Source organism: Heterodontus francisci, chromosome 1 (assembly GCF_036365525.1).
Source record: "Heterodontus francisci isolate sHetFra1 chromosome 1, sHetFra1.hap1, whole genome shotgun sequence".
In the NCBI taxonomy this organism is placed as follows: domain Eukaryota; kingdom Metazoa; phylum Chordata; class Chondrichthyes; order Heterodontiformes; family Heterodontidae; genus Heterodontus; species Heterodontus francisci.
The window spans coordinates 49,152,733-49,172,978 of NC_090371.1; the positions used below are offsets into that span (position 1 = coordinate 49,152,733).

The 20,246-nt window shown below is 44.6% G+C and overlaps 1 protein-coding gene across 3 annotated transcripts in view; it reads right to left on the reverse strand.

The window, feature by feature from the left end:
• Positions 1 to 20,246, reverse strand: part of dym (dymeclin) — a 712,143-nt gene that overhangs the window by 275,059 nt on the left and 416,838 nt on the right. The gene's annotated exons all lie outside the window — the stretch shown is intronic.

Consider the following 20,246-nt stretch of genomic DNA (forward strand, 5'->3'; position numbering starts at 1 on the left):
CTGTCTTGCCCAAACAGCCAATTTTCATGTGTGCCTAGACACTAGAGTGTCAGCATGTTGTTCTACTCAACAGTATTATGGCCAAACCCAATCCTATTGTTGTGCGTTGCAACCACACACGTATGTGTTCTGGGTGGGGACCAAGAGAATAAGAAGAGAAACACAATTAGAACTGCAAGTTAACTTATGTAAACGATGCAGTAGAATTTTTATGGGGCTTTCCCATCTTTTGCTGTAAATTCAGAAGATTCCCTGGAGAAATGGCACTGAGCAACCCCCGCAGAAATTCCATAAGTATATCTTTGGGATTTCTAAAGGAGTATGTTTTCCAAAAACTCCTACAGGAAAACTACATTTCTGAAATGCTCTGAAAAACACCCATGCATGCAGCACAAGGGTAAAGTGTAATCTGGCACAGAAGTTGTTCTGTTCTTCATTTGGAGGAGTTGAAGGTGTTTAAGTTTCAAATATCAGCAATCCTCGCACCACATGCAACACAGGTGGCTTGCAGAACCATACAAAAATATAGAAGACTCCATTTCTCCACTACCTCACCCTAATGAGTGGGAATAATGTTTTGGTCAGGCTTAAAAACTTAGCGCCAACCCACAAAAACCAGCCCCATTAAAAGGCAGTAGAGTTAATAGAATTTCACAGAAAACACAAAGTGCAGTTTTGGATTGAAATGAAAATCTGTGTTCTCACAGGTTCCCTTATGGCAATATTGTCCAAGGATTGAAATTTAAGATTTGTCGAAACGAAAATAAGCACATGCAAAGTTTGGAGTAAAACTGCAACGGTATGGATGCTTTACTGAAACACCAGCACTGTGAATTCCCATTTGAGAGCACCTCAAACTTCTCGATACCCACTCTTTCCAATGCATCTGTTTGCAGGTAACATGGGGTGGCTCTTATTAAAGGGAGATGAGGGATGCCAGTCCATGATAGAAGTTTATACCTGTCATTTATATTTTGCAAAGCAAGTATATTTTTTCTTATTGCAATGTTTTCTTTTAAATGGCACTTACTCTCACGGACATGTATAATAGAGCAATTTTCATCTAAATGTATAGTTTTTACAGTCTGTACTAGAGGGGGATGAGCCTGGCTCCTGCCTGAGCCAGGGGTGTGGTTCAGCATTTCTGAGCCAAAACTCAAGCTGCGCCAATTGAAAAGAACAGCAAATCCCTCTGGATAGAAGGTTGGAGAGACATGGGTTGAGAACCGAGGATCACGGGTCCAATCTGGTAAGATGTGCATCCACAGATGCCAACAAGAAGTTTAAAAAAAAAAGGGATTTTTGATTACTTTGGTGGGACAGGTTTTTGAAGGAATGTAAATTTAGTTTGAAAATTAGTTTGGAAATGGTAAATCAGTCTCATTTTCCTGCTGGCTATAGATAGGGTGCAGGAATGTGTTTATGCTTAAACCTTGGCTTTAAAAAAATGTATGCAACAGATCTTCTTTTGACTTTCTTAGGTTGAGTTGCACAATGCATTATAAACATGGATCTGCTAAGCCCCAGTAACAACCATTTTCTACACCTAACACGAATAAAGATTGCTGCCTCTTGGAGTTCCTTCTCTCTGACCACTGAAGAGAATATTGCTCCCTTCCCCTCTTTCCAGAAAATCTTTCTCCTCTTCTGCTCAACAGGGTTACTCGACAGCACGCCAAGATGACTCTCTCCCTTCTCCCATATCACGAAGGTATCGCCTTGTCCTCAATCTCCAGCACTGCTGAATTGAAACTGTAGTTCATACTTCAAAAATAAACCCTTGTATATGCGTATGTGTAAATTGGGATCATCTGCCATATTAGTAATTCTCAAACTTTTTTTTTTAAACATAGCCCCACAGAAACATCACAGCATCTCACTTTCTCTAACTCTCCTTCACTTTTTCCTTTGCTCTTTTCTTTCACTTTCTTTTCTCCTCTGTCTGCTCGGTTTCACTTCTTTCCCCTTTTTTCAAGTTTCTCGCTCGTGACTTTGATCTTACCCTCCAACTCTGTCTTTTCTTTCGCTATCAGCCTCTTCGCTGTCTCCCTTTCTCGCTCCTTCTTCCTCACCCCTTTTTCTTCCTCTTTTGCTCTTTCCAGTTGCTTCTTTCGCTTTTTCTCTTTCTTCCCACAACAGTACTGAAGGAGTGCTGCACCCAGAGCTATCGTCTTTCTGATGAGATGTAAAACTGAAGTTCTGGTTGCTCCACAAGTGGGCATAAAAGATCCCACGACACTATTCAAAATGAGAGTAGGGGAGCTCACCCAGTGTTCTGGCTAATACATATCCCTCAACCAACACAAACAACAGTTTAATTGGTAACTTATCTCATTGCTGTTTGTGGGATTTTGCTGTGTGCAAAACGACAGCCATGATTCCCTACATTACATTGTGACTGCATTTCAAAGTATTGTTCATTGAATGTGAAATGCATTGGGACTGCCAAAGGTAGCAAAAGGCACTATATATTTCCAAGTGTCTCTGACCATTTCAACCTCTCCACCACCCACACCCAACCCCCTCCCAGTTGCTCCATCCTCCTCACCCCCAAACCTCTTCTATCACGTCACCCTCACACCCCTCCTGTTGCTCCATCCCCCCCATTCCGCTCCTGTCGCTTTGTCCTCCCCCCCCCCATCACCTCCATACTCCCACCATCACCCCATGATGGGGAAACAAAGTGCAGCCAAAACTAGAGCTCCCTGGATGACTAAAGATATAGAGGTTTTAAATGAGATGGGAAAAGGAAGCTTATGAAAATTGTAGGATTTATAATACAGCAGAGAACTAAGCTGAATATAGAAAGTACTGAGGTGATCTAAAAAAGGAATGAGAGATTAGGAAAATAGATTAGCAGCGCCAAAATGCATCACCCTCGCATTGACCTGTATTAAATGATGAAATATGAACTCAATTAATAAATCTGAAAATCTAGTCTAATGGCGACCATGAAACCATTGGTCGATTGTTATAAAAACCCATCTGGTTCACTAATGTCCTTCAAGGCAAGAAATCTGCCATCCTTCGCCTGGTCAGGCCGACATGTGACTCCAGACCCATAGCTATGTGGTTGCCTCTTAAATGCCCTCTGAAATGGCCTAGCAAGCCACTCAGTTCAAGGGCAATTACAAATGGGCAAAAAATGCTGGCCCAGCCAGCGACACCCACATCCCATGAACGAATAAAAAAAGAGTATGGCTGAAGTACTTTGCATCTCTCTTGGATGTTGCCAATGTAGCAGTAAAGAAGGAGGCAGTAGCGATATTGGGATAAAAATTGATAAAGAGTTAAAAAAGAAATAAAGCAATGCACTTCAAATTAAGGTGGGCTGTTCACAAAATACAAAAGTCAACTAGTCTCGGTCAGGTGCATCCGAGGTTACTGGGATGTGAGGGTGGGCATAATCGTTCAATCCTCCTTGGATATGGAAGTGATGCCAGAAGACTGGACGATTGCAAATGTTACATCCTGCTTAAAAAAGGGCAGAGGGATAAACCCAGCAACAACAGGCCAGCTAGTTTATCAGGGATGAGGAAACTAGAGACAATCATCTGGGACAAATTCAATTGGCATTTGGAGAATTATGAGCTATTGAAGTCCGAGTGTATCAGGCCTGTGTCCTCAGTACCTTGCTCTATGGCAGCGTGGCCTGGACAACGTATGTCAGCCAAGAGCGACGTCTCAATTCATTCCATCTTCGCTGCCTCCGGAGAATACTTGGCATCAGGTGGCAGGACCGTATCTCCAACACAGAAGTCCTCGAGGCGGCCAACATCCCCAGCTTATACTACTGAGTCAGCGGCGCTTGAGATGGCTTGGCCATGTGAGCCGCATGGAAGATGGCAGGATCCCCAAAGACACATTGTACAGCGAGCTCGCCACTGGTATCAGACCCACCGGCTGTCCATGTCTCCGCTTTAAAGAAGTCTGCAAACGCGACATGAAGTCCTGTGACATTGATCACAAGTCGTGGGAGTCAGTTGCCAGCGTCCGCCAGAGCTGGCGGGCAGCCATAAAGGCGGGGCTAAAGTGTGGCGAGTTGAAGAGACTTAGTAGTTGGCAGGAAAAAGACAGAGGCGCAAGGGGAGAGCCAACTGTGTAACAGCCCCGACAAACAAATTTCTCTGCAACACCTGTGGAAGAGCCTGTCACTCTAGAATTGGCCTTTATAGCCACTCCAGTCGCTGCTTCACAAACCACTGACCACCTCCAGGCACTTATCCATTGTCTCTCTAGATAAGGAGGCCAAAGAGAAATGAAAGTCAACATGGAATTGTTAAAGACACATTGCATTTGACTAACTTGATTGAGTTCTTTGATGAAGTAACGAAGAGTGTTGATGAGGGGACTGTGGTTGATGTGAATATGGGGTTTCAAAAGGCACTTGACAAAGTACCATATAATTAAAGCTCATGAAATTAAAGGGATAGTGGTAAGATGGATACAAAATTACCTAAAGGACAGAAAACAGTGAGTAGTGGTTAACAGTTGCTTTTCAGGCTGGAACAAAGTGCAGCATGTGGGACTTGGTGGAGAGCATTGCGATACCGGACAACCTTACCTAAGTGTCTGCAGCTCAAGGAACTTCAGTTCAGAGTTGCAGAGCTGGAGTCCGAACTGCAGACATTGTGGGGTATCAGGGAGGGGGAAGAATTACCTGGACACTTTGTTCCTTAGGTTAAGTAGAACCTGAGTTGGTCAATAGTCAGGCAAGTGTGGGGATCCATGATAAAGTGGTGGAGGGGCCTCCGTTCTTTATTTTGACTAACAGGTACGAGATACTTGCTACCTGTACGGATGAGTACGAGGACTGTGGGGTGGATAGGCAAACTGACCATAGCAACATGGTACAGGAAGCCATTCAAGTGGAGAAAGTAAAAAGGAATGTGGTAGTAATAGGGAAAGTATAGTCAGGGGATAAATACTGTTCTCTGCAGTCATGACCAGGAATTTGTAAGGTTATTATTACCTGCCCGGTGACAGGGTAAAGACAACTCCTCGTGGCTAAAGACGAACTGAGTGGGACGGAGAAGTTGTCGTGGTCCACTTAGGAATCAATGACATAGGTAGAACGAAGAATGAAGTTCTGCAAAGGGAGTTGGGAAACTGGGTTTTAAATTAATAAGCAGAACCTCAAGGGTAATAATCCCTGGATTGCTACCTGCACCAAGCGCCAAATGGCATAAGGTCAAGTAGATTAGAGAATTAAACGCGCGTCTTAAACAGTGGTGTCAGAAAAAGGGGTTTTGATTCATGGTGCACTAGCACCAGTACTGGGGAAAGAGAGAGTTGCTCTGTTGGGATGCGCTCCACTTAAACTTGGCTGGGATCAGTGTCCTGGTTAATCGTGTAACTAGGGCTGTGAATAGGGCTTTAAACTAAATGGGGGGGGTGGGAAGGAGGAGGGTTAGGTGAAGGGAAATTTAGAAATCTAAAGAGAAAAATCAAGGCAATAAATATATCGAGTAGCTATTCAGGTAAAGACAAGCTGAGCAGGACAGGAAGATATAAAGAGTTTACTGTAATAGCGCATCAGCAGAGAACAGTAGTTAAAAAAAGTAAGGGCTCCTTATGTGAATGCACAAAGATGGATGAACTAGCAACACAAATTGTGATAAATGGGTTTGATTTCATCGCCATAACAGACATGGTTGCAAATTGACTAAGGTTGGAAAATTAATATTCCAAAGTACACATTATTTCAAAAAAAAAGGTAGAATGGAAAAGGAGTAGCCCTGATAATGAAGGTGACATAAGGACAGTAGTAAAAATGGATCTTGGCTCAGAAGATTAGGAAGTAGAATCAGTATAGGTGGAGATGAGGAATAACAAGGGTCAGAAAACACTGGTTTATAGGCCCCCTAGCAGTAATTACACCACTGGACAGAACATGAAGCAAGAAATAATTGGAGCTTGTAATCATGGGGGGACATTAATCTTCATACAGACTGGACAACTAAAATTGGCAAAGGTCGTCTGGAAGGTGAGTTCGTAGAATTCTTTTGTGACCGTTTCCCTAGAACAAGTTGTTGTGGAACAAACAAGATATAAAATTATTTTAGATCTAGTATTCTGTAATGAGGCGGGGTTAAGTAGTAATTTCATAGTAAAAGATTCTCTTGGGAAAAAGAGATCATAATTTCATATTAGGTTTAAGAGTGATATACTTGTGTCCAGTGTAAGAATCTTAACTTAAAGCCAATTACACAGGTATGAGGGGAGTGCTGGCTAAGGCTTATTAGGTAAATCGACAAAGGTATGGCAATAAACAGTCAGTGGGAAACATTTGAACAAATTATTAAAATTTTCAACAAAAATAGGTTCCAGTAAAAATCAAAACTTCAGCAAGAAAGATCCACCTGTGGCTTACTAGGGAAGTTTAAAATAGTATTAGATTAAAAGAGGTGGCTTATAATGTTGTGAAGAATAGCAGTAAGCCTGACAATTGTGAGAATTTTAGAAATCAGCAAAGGATGACCAAAAGTTGATAAAAAGGGAAAAAATAGAGCGTAAACTAGCCTGGAATATAAAACAGATTGTAAGAGCTTTTACAAGCACATAAAAAGGGGAGTGGCTAAACATTGGTCCTTTAGAGGCTGAGACAGGTGAAATTATTATGGGCAATGAGGAAATGGCAGAGATGTTGAACAAAGATTGTGTGTCTGTCGGCACTGTAGAAGCCACAAATTACATACCAGAAATAGAGAGCAACCAGGGGATATTAAGAGTTTGGAACTTAAAGTAATTAATACCAGTAGAGAAAAAGTGAAACCTAAGGAACAAAAAGCCAATAAATTCCCAGCACCCGATGGAAGCTATATCCTATAGCTTTAAAAGAGGCAGCTGCAGAGAAGGTGGATGCACTGGTTATGATTTTCCAAAACTCCTGAGATTCTATATTGGTCCCAGAGGATTGGAAGTTAGCAAATATAACACCACCATTCAAGAAAGAAGGGAGAGAGAAATCAAGGAACTATAGGCTAGTTAGCCTGACATCAGTATCAGGAAAATGCTGGAATCTATTATTGACAAAGTCTTAACAATGCCTTAGAAAATCATAGCTAAATCAAAGTGTGAGATTATTCACTTTGGTAGTCATAGAAAAGCAGAATATTCTTTAAAAAAAAATATAAAACTATTAAATGTTGACGTGAAGAGGGACTTGGGAACACAGAAAGTTACCATGCAGGTACAGCAAGCAATTAGGAAGCCAAATAGCATGTTGGCTGGGGATTGGAGCACAAGAATAAGGAAGTCTTGCTGCAGTTAGATAGGGCTTTGGTGAGACTTTGTGCAGTTTTGGTCTCCATATTCAAGGGAAAATATACATGGCCTTGGAGTGTGACAGTGAAGGTTCACTAGATTGGTTCCTGGGACAAGAGGGTGGTCCTACGATTAGAGGCTGAGTAAACTGAGCCTACACTTTGGAGTTCAGGTGATCTCACTGACACATACAAGTTTCTGAAGGGGCTTGAGGAGGTAGACACTAAGAGGTTTGCCCTGGCTGGGGAATTTAGAACATGGGGACACAGTCTCAGGATAAGGGGTCGATCATTTAGGACTGAGATGAGGAGAAATTTCTTCATTCAGAGGGTTGTGAATCTTTGGAATTCTCTACCCCAGAGGGTTGTGGATGCTCCATCATTGAGTACATTTCAGGATGAGATAGACAGATTTTTGGTTTCTTGGAGAATCAAGGGACATGGGGAATGAACGGGAAAAAGGTGTTGAGACAGGAGATCAGCCATGATCGTACTGAATGGTGGAGCTGGCTCGAGGGACCATATGGTTTACTCCAGATCCTATTTCTGGTGTTATGGTCTTAAGGGGTGTCCACCGGGGTCCCTTTGAAGACCACTTCCATTTTTCATATATATTAATGACCTGGACTTGGGTATCCAGGGAAATTTTCAAAGTTAGCGTGTGATACAAAACCCAGAAATGTAGTTAACAATAAGGCTGATTGTAACAGACTTTAGGAAACCATAGACTGGTAAAATGGGCAGAAACATGGCAGATGTAATTTTCTTTCTTTGGCCTCCTTGTCTCGAGAGACAATGGGTAAGCGCCTGGAGGTGGTCAGTGGTTTGTGAAGCAGCGCCTGAAGTGGCTATAAAGGCCAATTCTAGAGTGACAGACTCTTCCACAGGCGCTGCAGATAAAATTGGTTGTCGGGGCTGTTACACAGTTGGTGCTTCCCTTGCGCTTCTACCTTTGTTCCTGCCAACAGCTAAGTCTCTTCAACTCGCCACTCCTTAGCCCCGCCTTTATGGTTGTCCGCCAGCTCTGGCAATCGCTGGCAACTGACTCCCACGACTTGTGATCAATGCCACAGGACTTCATGTTGCGTTTGCAGACATCTTTAAAGCGGAGACATGGATGGCCGGAGGGTCTGGTACCAGTGACGAGCTCGCTGTACAATGTGTCCTTGGGGATGCTGCCATCTTCCATGCAGCTCACGTGGCCAAGCCATCTCAAGCGTTGCTGGCTCAGTAGGGTGTACATGCTGGGGATGTTGGCCGCCTCGAGGACTTCTGCGTTGGAAATATGGTCCTGCCACCTGATGCCAAGGATTCTCTGTAGGCAAGCGAAGATGGAATGAATTGAGACCTGGCTCTTGGCTGACATACGTTGTCCAGGCCTCGCTGCTGTACAGCAAGGTACGAAGGACACAGGCTTGATACACTCGGATTTTTGGGTTCCGTGTCAGTGCGCCATTTTCCCCACACTCTCTTGGTCAGTCTGGACATAGCAGTGGACACCTTTCCCATGCGCATGTTGATTTCTGCATCGAGAGACAGGTTACTGGTGATAGTTGAGCCGAGGTAGTTGAACTCTTGAACCACTTCCAGAGCGTAGTCGCCGATATTGATGGGTGGAGCATTTCTGACATCCTGTCCCATGATGTTCGTTTTCTTGAGGCTGATGGTTAGGCCAAATTCATTTCAGGCAGCCACAATCCTGTCGATGGGTCGCTGCAGACATTCTTCTGTGCGGGATGTTAATGCAGCATCGTCAGCAAAGAGGAGTTCCCTGATGAGGACCTTCCGTACTTTGGTATTCGCTCTTAGACGGGCAAGGTTGAATAACCTGCCATCTGATCTTGTGTGGAGGAAAATTCCTTATTCTGAAGACTTGAACACATATGAAAGCAGCATGGAGAAGACGACCTCAAACAGTGTAGGTGCGAGAACACAGCCCCGTTTCACGTCACTCAGGATAGGAAAGGGGTCTGATGAGGCGCCGCTCTGCTGAATTGTGCCTTTCATATTGTCATGGAATGAGGGGACGATACTTAGTAGCTTTGGTGGACATCCGATCTTTGCTAGTAGTCTGAAGAGACCACGACTGCTGACGAGGTCAAAGGCTTTGGTGAGATCTATGAAAGCAACGTAGAGTGGCATCTGTTGTTCGCGGCATTTCTGGCAAAGGGAGAACAGCATGTCAATGGTGGATCTCTCTGCTTGAAAGCCACACTGTGCTTCAGGCTGAGACATGCTCAGCCAGCTTCTGGAGTCTGTTTAAAATGACTCGAGCAAAGACGTTCCCCACTATGCTGAGCAGGGAGATTCCACGGTAGTTGTTGCAGTCACTGCCGTCACCCTTGTTCTTATAGAGAGTGATGATATTGGCATCGCGCATGTCCTGTGGTACTGCTCCCTCACCCCAGCACAGGCAAAGCAGTTCATGGAGTGCTGACAGTATAGCAGGCTTGGCACTCTTGATTATTTCAGGGGTAATGCCGTCCTTCCCAAGGGCTTTTCCATTGGCGAGAGAATCAATGGCATCACTGAGTTCTGATTTTGTTGGCTGTTCGTCCAGCTCATCCATGACAGGCAGAGATTGGGCTGCATTGAGGGCGGTCTCAGCGACAACATTTTCCCTGGAGTACAGTTCTAGGTAGTGTACCACCCAGTGGTCCATTTGCTTGCATTGGTCAGTGATCGTGTCCCCTGATTTAGACTTGAGGGGGGTGATCTTATTGATGGTTGGCCCAAAAGCTCTCTTAATGCCATCATACATTCCTCTGATGTTTCCGGTGTCGGAGGCCAGCTGAATACGACTGCATAGGTGTTGCCAGTAGTCATTTGCGCAGCGCCAGGCTGTTCTTTGAGCAGCGCTCCTGGCTGCTTTAAGTGCTACGGATGTTAACTCGCTAGGGGCTTTCTTGTAGTTCAACAGTGCAATGCGCTTAGCGTATGACAGGTTCCAGAACGCAGTTAACCCAGAAATGTAGTTAACAATAAGGCTGATTGTAACAGACTTTAGGAAACCATAGACTGGTAAAATGGACAGAAACATGGCAGATGTAATTTACTATAGAAGTATGAAGTGATACATTTTGGTAGGACGAATGAGGAAAGGCAATCTGAACTAAATGTACAATTTTGAAGGGGGTGCAGGAAGAGAGAGGCCTGGGGGAGTATGTACAAAAATCTTTCAAGGTGGCAGAACACATTGAGAAGGCTGTTAAAAAAGCATATGGGATCCTTAGCTTTATTTATAGAATAATGAGTACAAAGGCAAGGGAATTACATTAAGCTTTTATGACCAGGGTTATATGTCGGCGAATGCTCATCTGACCAGCTTTCACTATCTCTGCAGCTAACTGCTGCTTAGTCCTGGCAGCTGTTTACAAAGCCAAGCATCGCACGGGTGGCAGAGCAAGCTGCCAACGCCACTAGGAGACTGCAGTTCGACCCCAGAGGCATCACTTACACAAGGTGCATCAAAGTTGATTTTTTTTGAGATTGGGACGTGGACCTGGTGCTTAGATGCTGATTGTATATGGTGATCCATCTGATTTACTGTTGTACGAACCTACTGTGCGCAAATCTGCTGCTGTTTTTATGTGACAGGTGCCTCGCTTAAAAAAACAATGGTGTTGTGTTAAAGGTGGTCTTTGGAATTTTTTATAACAGGGAAGGGGACCTCAGAGCAAAAAAAGTTGAGAACCCCTGCTTTATAAAACACTGGTTAGGCTTCAGCTGGAGTATCATGTTCAATTCTGGATAGTACGCTTTAGGAAGGTCTTGGAGACGTTGCAGAAGAGATTTACTAGAATTGTACCAGGGATGAGGGACTTCAATTATGTGGAGACTCAAAGGAGACGTTGTTCTCCTTAGGCAGAAAGGGTTACGAAGAGATTTGATAGAGGTGTTTAACACCATGAATGGTTATGATAGATTAAATAAGAAACTGTTTCCAGTGACAGAAGTGTCATTAATCACCGGACAGAAATTTAAGGTAATTGGCAAAAGGAACAAGAGGAGACATAAGAAAACTTTTTTTTTTGCACAGCGAGTTGCTGTGATCTGGAATGCACTGTCAGAAAGGGTAGTGGAAACACATTCAATTGTAACAGTCAAGAGAGAACTGGATAAATACTTGAAGGTGAAAAAAATTCTGGGCTATGGGAAAAGAGAGGGGAGCAGAAATAATTGGAGGTAAAAGTGGCGTGTCGTAGTGGTATTATCACTGGACTAGTAACCCAGAGACCCAGGGTATTGATCTGGAGACATGGGTTCGAATCCCACCACAGCAGAAGGTGGAATTTGAATTTAATTAATAAATCTGGAATTAAAAGCTAGTCTAATGATGGCCATGAAACCATTGTCAATTGTTGTAAAAACCCATTTGGTTCACTAATGTCCTTTAGGGAAGGAAATCTGCTGTACTTACCTGGTCTGGCCTACATGTGACTCCAGACCCACAGCAATGTGGATAACTCTTACATGCCCTCTGAAACAGCCTAGCAAGTCACTCAGTTGTATCTAACTGCTACGAAGTCAATAAAAAGGAATGAAACCGGACGGACCACCCAGCATCGACCTAGGCACCGGAAACAACAACGGCAAACTCAGCCCTGTCAACCCTGCAAAGTCCTCCTTACCAACATTTTGGGGCTTGTGGCAAAATTGGGAGAGCTGTCCCACAGACTAGTCAAGCAACAGCCTGACATAGTCATACTCACGGTATCATACCTTACAGACAATGTCCCAGACACGGCAATCACTATCCCTGGGTATGTCCTGTCCCACCGGCAGGACAGACCTAGCAGAGGTGGCGGGACAGTGGTATACAGTAGGGAGGGAGTTGCCCTGGGAGTCCTCAACATCGACTCCGGATCCCATGAAGTCTCATGGCATCAGATCAAACATGGGCAAGGTAACCTCCTACTGATTACCACCTACCGCCCTCCCTCAGCTGATGAGTCAGTACTCCTCCATGTTGAACACCACTTGGAGGAAGTACTGAGGGTGGCAAGGGCACAGAATGTACTCTGGGTGGGACCCTTCAATGTCCATCACCAAGAGCGGCTCAGTAGCACCACTACTGACCAAGCTGGCCCAGTACTAAAGGACATAGCTGCTAGACTGGGTCTGCGGCAGGTGGTGGGCGAACCAACACGAGGGAAAAACATACTTGGCCTTGTCCTCACCAATCTGCCTGCCGCAGATGCTTCTATCCATGACAGTATTGGTAGGAGTGACTACCGCACAATCCTTGCGGAGACGAAGTCCTGCCTTCACATTGAGGATACCGTCCATCGTGTTGTGTGGCACTATCACCGTGCTAAATGAGATCGATTTTGAACAGATCAAACAATGCAAAACTGGGCATCCATGAGGCGCTGTGGTCCATCAGCAGCAGCAGAATTGTACTCAACCACAATCTGTAAACTCATGGCCCGGCATACCCCCCACTCCACCATTACCATCAAGCCAGGAGATCAACCCTGGTTCAATGAAGCGCGCAGGAGGGCATGCCAGGAGCAGCACCAGGCATATCTCAAAATGAGGTGTCAACCTGAAGTTACAACCCGGTACTACCTGCATGCCAGACTGCATAAGCAGCATGCCATAGACAGTGCTAAGCGATCCCATAACTAATGGATCAGATCTAAGCTCTGCAGTCCTGCCACAACCAGTCGTGAATGGTGGTGGACAATTAAACAACTAACTGGAGGAGGTGGCTCCACAAATATCCCCATCCTCAATGATAGGGGAGCCCAGCACATCAGTGCGAAAGATAAGGCTGAAGCATTTGCAACAATCTTCAGCCAGAAGTGCCGAGTTGATGATCCATCTCGGCCCCCTCCTGAAGTCCCCTGCATTACAGATGCCAGACTTCAGCCAATTCGATTCACTCCGCATGATATCAAGAAACGACTGAAGGCACTGGATACTGCAAAGGCTATGGGTCCTGACAATATTCCGGCAATAGTGCTGAAGACCTGTGCTCCAGAACTTGCCGCACCCCTAGCCAAGCTGTTCCAGTATAACGACAACACTGGCATCTACCCTGCAATGTGGAAAATTGCCCAGGTATGTCCTGTCCTGCTTTTTGTGTACAGGACATACCTGGGCAATTACCGCCCCATCAGACTACTCTCAATCATCAGTAAAGTGATGGAAGGTGTCATCAACAGTGCCATCAAGCAGCACTTGCTTATCAATAAGCTACTCAGTGATGCTCAGTTTGGATTCCGCCAGGGCCACTCAGCTCCTGACCTCATTACAGCCTTGGTTCAAACATGGACAAAAGAGCTGAACTCAAGAGGTGAGGTGAGAATGTTTGCCCTTGACATCAAGGCAGCATTTGACAGAGTATGGCATCAAGGAGCCCTAGCAAAACTTGAGTCAATGGGAATCAGGGGGAAAACACTCTGCTGGTTGGAGTCATACCTAGTGCAAAGGAAGATGGCTGTGGTTGTTGGAGGTCAATCATCTGAGCTCCAGGACTTCACTGTAGGAGTTCCACAGGGTAGTGTCCTAGGCCCAACCATCTTCAGCTGCTTCATCAATGACCTTCCTTCAATCATAAGGTCAGATGTGGGGATGTTCGCCGATGATTGCACAATGTTCAGCACCAATCGCGACTCCTCAAATACTGAAGCAGTCTGTGTAGAAATGCAGCAAGACCGGGACAATATCCAGGCTTGGGCTGATAAGTGGCAAGTAACATTTGCACGCCACACAAGTGCCGGACAATGACCATCTCCAACAAGAGAGAATCTAACCATCTCCCCATGACATTCAAAGGCATTACCATCGCTGAATCCCCCACTATCAACATCCTAGCTGCTACCAATGACCAGAAACTGAACTGGAGTAGCCATATAAATACCATGGCTACAAGAGCAGGTCAGAGGCTAGGAATCCTGCGGCGATTAACTTACCTCCTGACTCCCCAATGCCCGTCCACCATCTACAAGGCATAAGTCAGGAGTGTGATGGAATACTTTCCACTTGCCTGGATGGGTGCAGCTCCAACAACACTCAAGAAGCTCGACACCATCCAGGACAAAGCAGCCCGCTTGATTGGCATTTCAAAAAACAAACATTAAAATAAAAGCAAAATACTGCGGATGCTGGAAATCTGAAATAAAAACAAGAAATGCTGGAACCACTCAGCAGGTCTGGCAGCATCTGTGGAAAGAGAAGCAGAGTTAACGTTTCGGGTCAGTGACCCTTCATCGGAACATAGTTCTGGAGCACAAGTCTTCAGTACTATTACCGGAATGTTGTCAGGACCCAGTTGCCTTTGCAGTATCCAGTGCCTTCAGGCGTTTCTTGATATCATGTGAAGTGAATCAAATTGGCTGAAGATTGGCATCTGTGATACTGGGGACCTCAGGAGCAGGCCGAGATGGATCATCCACTCGGCACTTCTGGCTGAAGATGTTTGCAAATGCTTCAGCCTTGTCTTTTACACTGATGTGCTGGGCTCCTCCTTCATTAGGATAGGGATATTTGTGGAGCCACCTCCTCCTGTTAGTTGTTTAATTGTCCACTACCATTCATAACTGTATATGGCAGGAGTGCAGATTGCTTCATGATGATATGACTGCAACTGTCTTGAGTGGGAGATCTGAAAAACATGCCTTCAAAATCTGGACCAGGATCAAGCAAGGCTGTGTGATAGCCTCTGTACTATTTACAATCTTCCTGACACTGGCTATTCACCTCAAAGATCAGCTGCCCTCTGGTGTGAGTAATAAATACCGCTAGATAGAAAACTCTTTAACCTCAGTCGCCTCCATGCCAAAACTAAACTATCATAGACATACATGATCTATAATTTGAGGATGACTGCAGTGTTGTTGCCCACTCTGCACCAGATTTGCATGCCATTCTCGATATCTTCAATTCTGCATACAAGAAACTCGCTTGTCCTCGAATGTTGCCAAAACAAAACTCATATCAACCTACACCTGGTCAGCCAAATATTCTACTTCCCATATATGTTGAAGGAGACACTTTGGAATATGTTGAGCACTTCCCATACCTTGGCAGCCACTTCTCTCAAAAGGCCACGATTGGCAAGGAGATCCAACACCAGATCAGCTGTGACAGCTCGGTCTTCTACAAACTGCGGCAGCAAGTGTTTGACAACAAAGACCTCCGCAAGTCAACAGAAGTCCTAGTGTACAGAGCAGTTGTTGTCACCACACTCCTGTATTGCACCGAGACCTGGACTGTGCATCAGCGACACACAAGAACGCTAGGGAAATTCCATCAGCAACGCCTCCGTCGCATCATCTGGATTCAATGGGAGGACCGTTGAACAAATCCTAGTGTCCTTCTTGAAACCAGCTCCACAAGCATTCAGGCAAAACTTCTGCAAAACCATCTTTGATGGACTGGAGACTGGGTCTGGAATGCCGAAAACCATCTCTCCCACCGTGTCATGTTTTCTCAACTCTCAAATGGCTTGCATCACAGGGGAGGACTAAGAAAACGCTTCAAAGACACTCTGAAGCTCTCTTTGAAGCACGGCAGCATTGACATTGATGATTGGGAGCAACTTGTCCATCAAGCTGCATCATGCTTCGAGTCCAAATGCCTTAATGATGAGGCAGAGCGGCAGCAGAGAATGAACGAAAAGGAAACTAATCCTGCAGTCGGATCCCACTACCTCGTGGGATGTCCTGCCCCATGTGCCCAAAGATCTGCAGTCACCTGAAGACCCATGGCAGAAACTCATGACCTTGAGTAGATGACATCTTCAAATCGAGGGACAGCTGCCGCAAACGACCCTAAATCTGTGCGTCCTGTTCTTGACCCTTCCATCAGTGGGAACAGTTTTCCCTCTCTACCTCTATCCATACTCCTCATGATTTTGAATACCTCCAACAAATCTCCTCTCAACTTTCTCCTATCCAAGGAAAACAGTCCCAACTTCTCCAATCTATCCACGTACTTGAAGTTCCTCATCCCTGGAACCATTATCGTGAATCTTTTCTTCACTTTCTCTAATGCCTTCATATCTTTCCTGAAGTATGGTGCCCAGAACTGGACATAATACTCCAGTTGAGACCGAATCAGTGTTCCATACAGGTTTAACATAACTTCCTTGCTTTTGCACTCTATGTCGCTATTGATAAAGCCTAGGATACTGCATGCTTTATTCAACACGCTCAACCTGTCCTGCCATCTTCAATGACTTATGCAAATATATACCCAGGTCCCTCTGCTCCTGCACTACCTTTAGAATTGTACCCTTTATTTTATATTATCTCTCCATGTTCTTCCTACCAAAATGAATCACTTCACATTTCTCTGCATTAAATTTCATCTGCCACTTATCTGCCCATTCCACCAACCTGTTTATGTCCTTCTGAAGTTCTACACTATTCTCCTCATTGTTCCCAATGCTTCCAAGTTTAGTATCATCTGCAAATTTTGAAACTGTGCTTTGGACACCAAGGTCTAAGTCATTATCAGGAACAGTAAGTGTCTTAACACCGACCTTGGGGATCTCCACTACAACCCTTCCTCCAGCCCAAAAAACGTCCATTAACCACTACCTGCTGTTTCCTGTCACTCAGCCAATTTCGTATCCATGTTGCTACTGTCCCTTTTATTCAATGAGCTATAACTTTGCTCGCAAGTCTGTTGTGCATCACTTTATCAAATGCCTTTTGGAAGTCCATGCACACATCAACAGCATTGCCCTGATCAACCCTCTCTCTGACCTCATCAAAAAACTCCAGCAAGTTAGTTTCAACACAATTTGCCCTGAACAAATCCATGCTGGCTTTCCCTAATTAACCCGCATTCACCCAAGTAACTATTAATTTGGTCCCAAATTATCATTTCAAGAAGCTTCCACACCACCAAGATTAAACTGACTGGCCTGTAGTTGCTGGACTTATCGTTACATCCTTTTTTGAACAAGGGTGTTGCATTTGACTGGGTTATCAATTTGATTGTGCTCTTCTATAGCTGAACCTAGTCACATCCCGTGACTAAAACGGCACATACTACTTCAAAATGCAGCCGTACCAAGACCTTGTACAACCTTAATATTCTTAGTAACATATAGTTATGTTACAGCAATGCATTTTAAACCCTATTTGGCTTACTGATAGTCTTGCCGCAATGATTTATCAGCGATGACTCTAGGTCCCTCTCCAGCTCTGTAATCTTCAGCAGGTACCTCTGCCTTAGATTAGATTAGATTAGAGATACAGCACTGAAACAGGCCCTTCGGCCCACCGAGTCTGTGCCGACCATCAACCACCCATTTATACTAATCCTACACTAATCCCATATTCCTACCAAACATCCCCACCTGTCCCTATATTTCCCTACCTATACTAGTGACAATTTATAATGGCCAATTTACCTACCAACCTGCAAGTCTTTTGGCTTGTTTACATAAGCCTTAGGTTTCCCAGAATGAAATGCAGAACACTACTTTTACCCACAAGGAGGAAAATGCACCATACGCAAGCCCATTTCCTTAACTTATCCAATTCAACCTGCACCCTATTTGATCTAAATTCCCTAAACTTGTACACATTTTCGTATCATCAGCAAACTTGTGACAGTCCGATTAATTTCTTATGTAAGGAATTCAGATAGATTGCAAACAGCAACTGTCCCAACACAGGGGCACGCAGGACCCCAGTTGTGACCAGGACCCATGCAGATCCTATCCGGCATCCTTCTTGGTTGACTATGCAACTTAACAATGAAGCAACCCATATTGCATAGTTTTTAATAATTCACTCTCCATTTTGACCACAAAAGTTTATCTTATCCCAGCCTACTTTAGTCTAGTTGAAATCATTATCACAATTCTGTCACTACCACAAGCCTTCAAATTGGATCCTTCTTTCCCATTATTGGTGGTCCACAATATATTCATGATACATAAATATCGTAAGATTGTGGTACACATTATGCACCTAAGAATGAAAGTTAGAGTCCACCTTTAAATTGCTGAGTGCACCCTCAATTAATGGACTACACAACATATTCCCAGATTTAGTATAGGGTGAGTTAGATATATCACACAATTGATTCTTTAACAATAAGAAGAAATGCTGGAAATACTCAGCAGGTCTGTCAGCATCTGTGGAGAGAGAAGCAGAGTTAACGTTTCAGGTCAGTGATCCTTCTTCAGTGTTCCTAGGATTCTCTGGGAAGCCAGGGAGGAGATTGCAGAGCCTTTGTCCTTGATCTTTATGTCGTCATTGTCGACAGGAATAGTGCCGGAAGACTGGAGGATAGCAAATGTTGTCCCCTTGTTCAAGAAGGGGAGTAGAGACAGCCCTGTTAATTATAGACCTGTGAGCCTTACTTCGGTTGTGGGTAAAATGTTGGAAAAGGTTATAAGAGACAGGATTTATAATCATCTTGAAAAGAATAAGTTCATTAGCGATAGTCAGCACGGTTTTGTGAAGGGTAGGTCGTGCCTCACAAACCTTATTGAGTTTTTTTGAGAAGGTGACCAAACAGGTGGATGAGGGTAAAGCCGTGGATGTGGTGTATATGGATTTCAGTAAGGCGTTTGATAAGGTTCCCCACGGTAGGCTATAGCAGAAAATACTGAAGTATGGGATTGAAGGTGATTTAGTGCTTTGGATCAGAAATTGGCTAGCTGAAAGAAGACAGAGGGTGGTGGTTGATGGCAAATGTTCATCCTGGAGTTTAGTTACTAGTGGTGTACCGCAAGGATCTGTTTTGGGGCCACTGCTGTTTGTCATTTTTATAAATGACCTGGAAGAGGGTGTAGAAGGGTGGGTTAGTAAATTTGCGGATGACACGAAGGTCGGTGGAGTTGTGAATAGTGCCGAAGGATGTTGTAGGTTACAGAGGGACATAGATACGCTGCAGAGCTGGGCTGAGAGATGGCAAATGGAGTTTAAAGCGGAAAAGTGTGAGGTGATTCACTTTGGAAGGAGTAACAGGAATGCAGAGTACTGGGCTAATGGGAAGATTCTTGGTAGTGTAGATGAGCAGAGAGATCTTGGTGTCCAGGTACATTAATCCCTGAAAGTTGCCACCCAGGTTAATAGGGCTGTTAAGAAGGCATATAGTGTGTTAGCTTTTATTAGTAGGGGGATCGAGTTTCGGAGCCACGAGGTCATGACGCAGCTGTACAAAACTCTGGTGCGGCCGCACCTGGAGTATTGCGTGCAGTTCTGGTCACCGCATTATAGGAAGGATGTGGAAGCTTTGGAAAGGGTGCAGAGGAGATTTACTAGGATGTTGCCTGGTATGGAGGAAAGGTCTTACGAGGAAAGGCTGAGGGGCTTGAGGTTGTTTTCATTGGAGAGAAGGAGGAGGAGAGGTGACTTAATAGAGACATATAAGATAATCAGAGGGTTAGATAGGGTGGATAGTGAGAGTCTTTTTCCTCGGAAGGTGATGGCAAACACGAGGGGACATAGCTTTAAGTTGAGGGGTGATAGATATAGGACAGATGTCAGAGGTAGTTTCTTTACTCAGAGAGTAGTAGGGGCGTGGAACGCCCTGCCTGCAACAGTAGTAGACTCGCCAACTTGAAGGGCATTTAAGTGGTCATTGGATAGACATATGGATGAAAATGGAATAGTGTAGGTCAGATGGTTTCACAGGTCGGCGCAACATCGAGGGCCGAAGGGCCTGTACTGTGCTGTAATGTTCTATGGTCTATATAAAACATTAGTTAGGCCACAACTTGAGTACTGCGTTCAGTTCTGGTCACCTCATTACAGAAAGGATGTAAATGCACTCAAGAGGGTACAGATGAGATTTACAAGGATGTTGCCAGGACTGGAAAATTGCAGCTGTGAGGTAAGATTGGAAAGGCTGGGTGTGTTCTCCTTGGAACAGAGGAGGATGAGGGGAGATTTGCTTGAGATTTACAACGTTGTGAGGGGCCTTGATAGAGTGGATAGGAAGGGCCTATTTACCTTAGCAGAGAGGTCAGTAACTAGGGGGAAATAGATTTAAAGTGATTGGTGG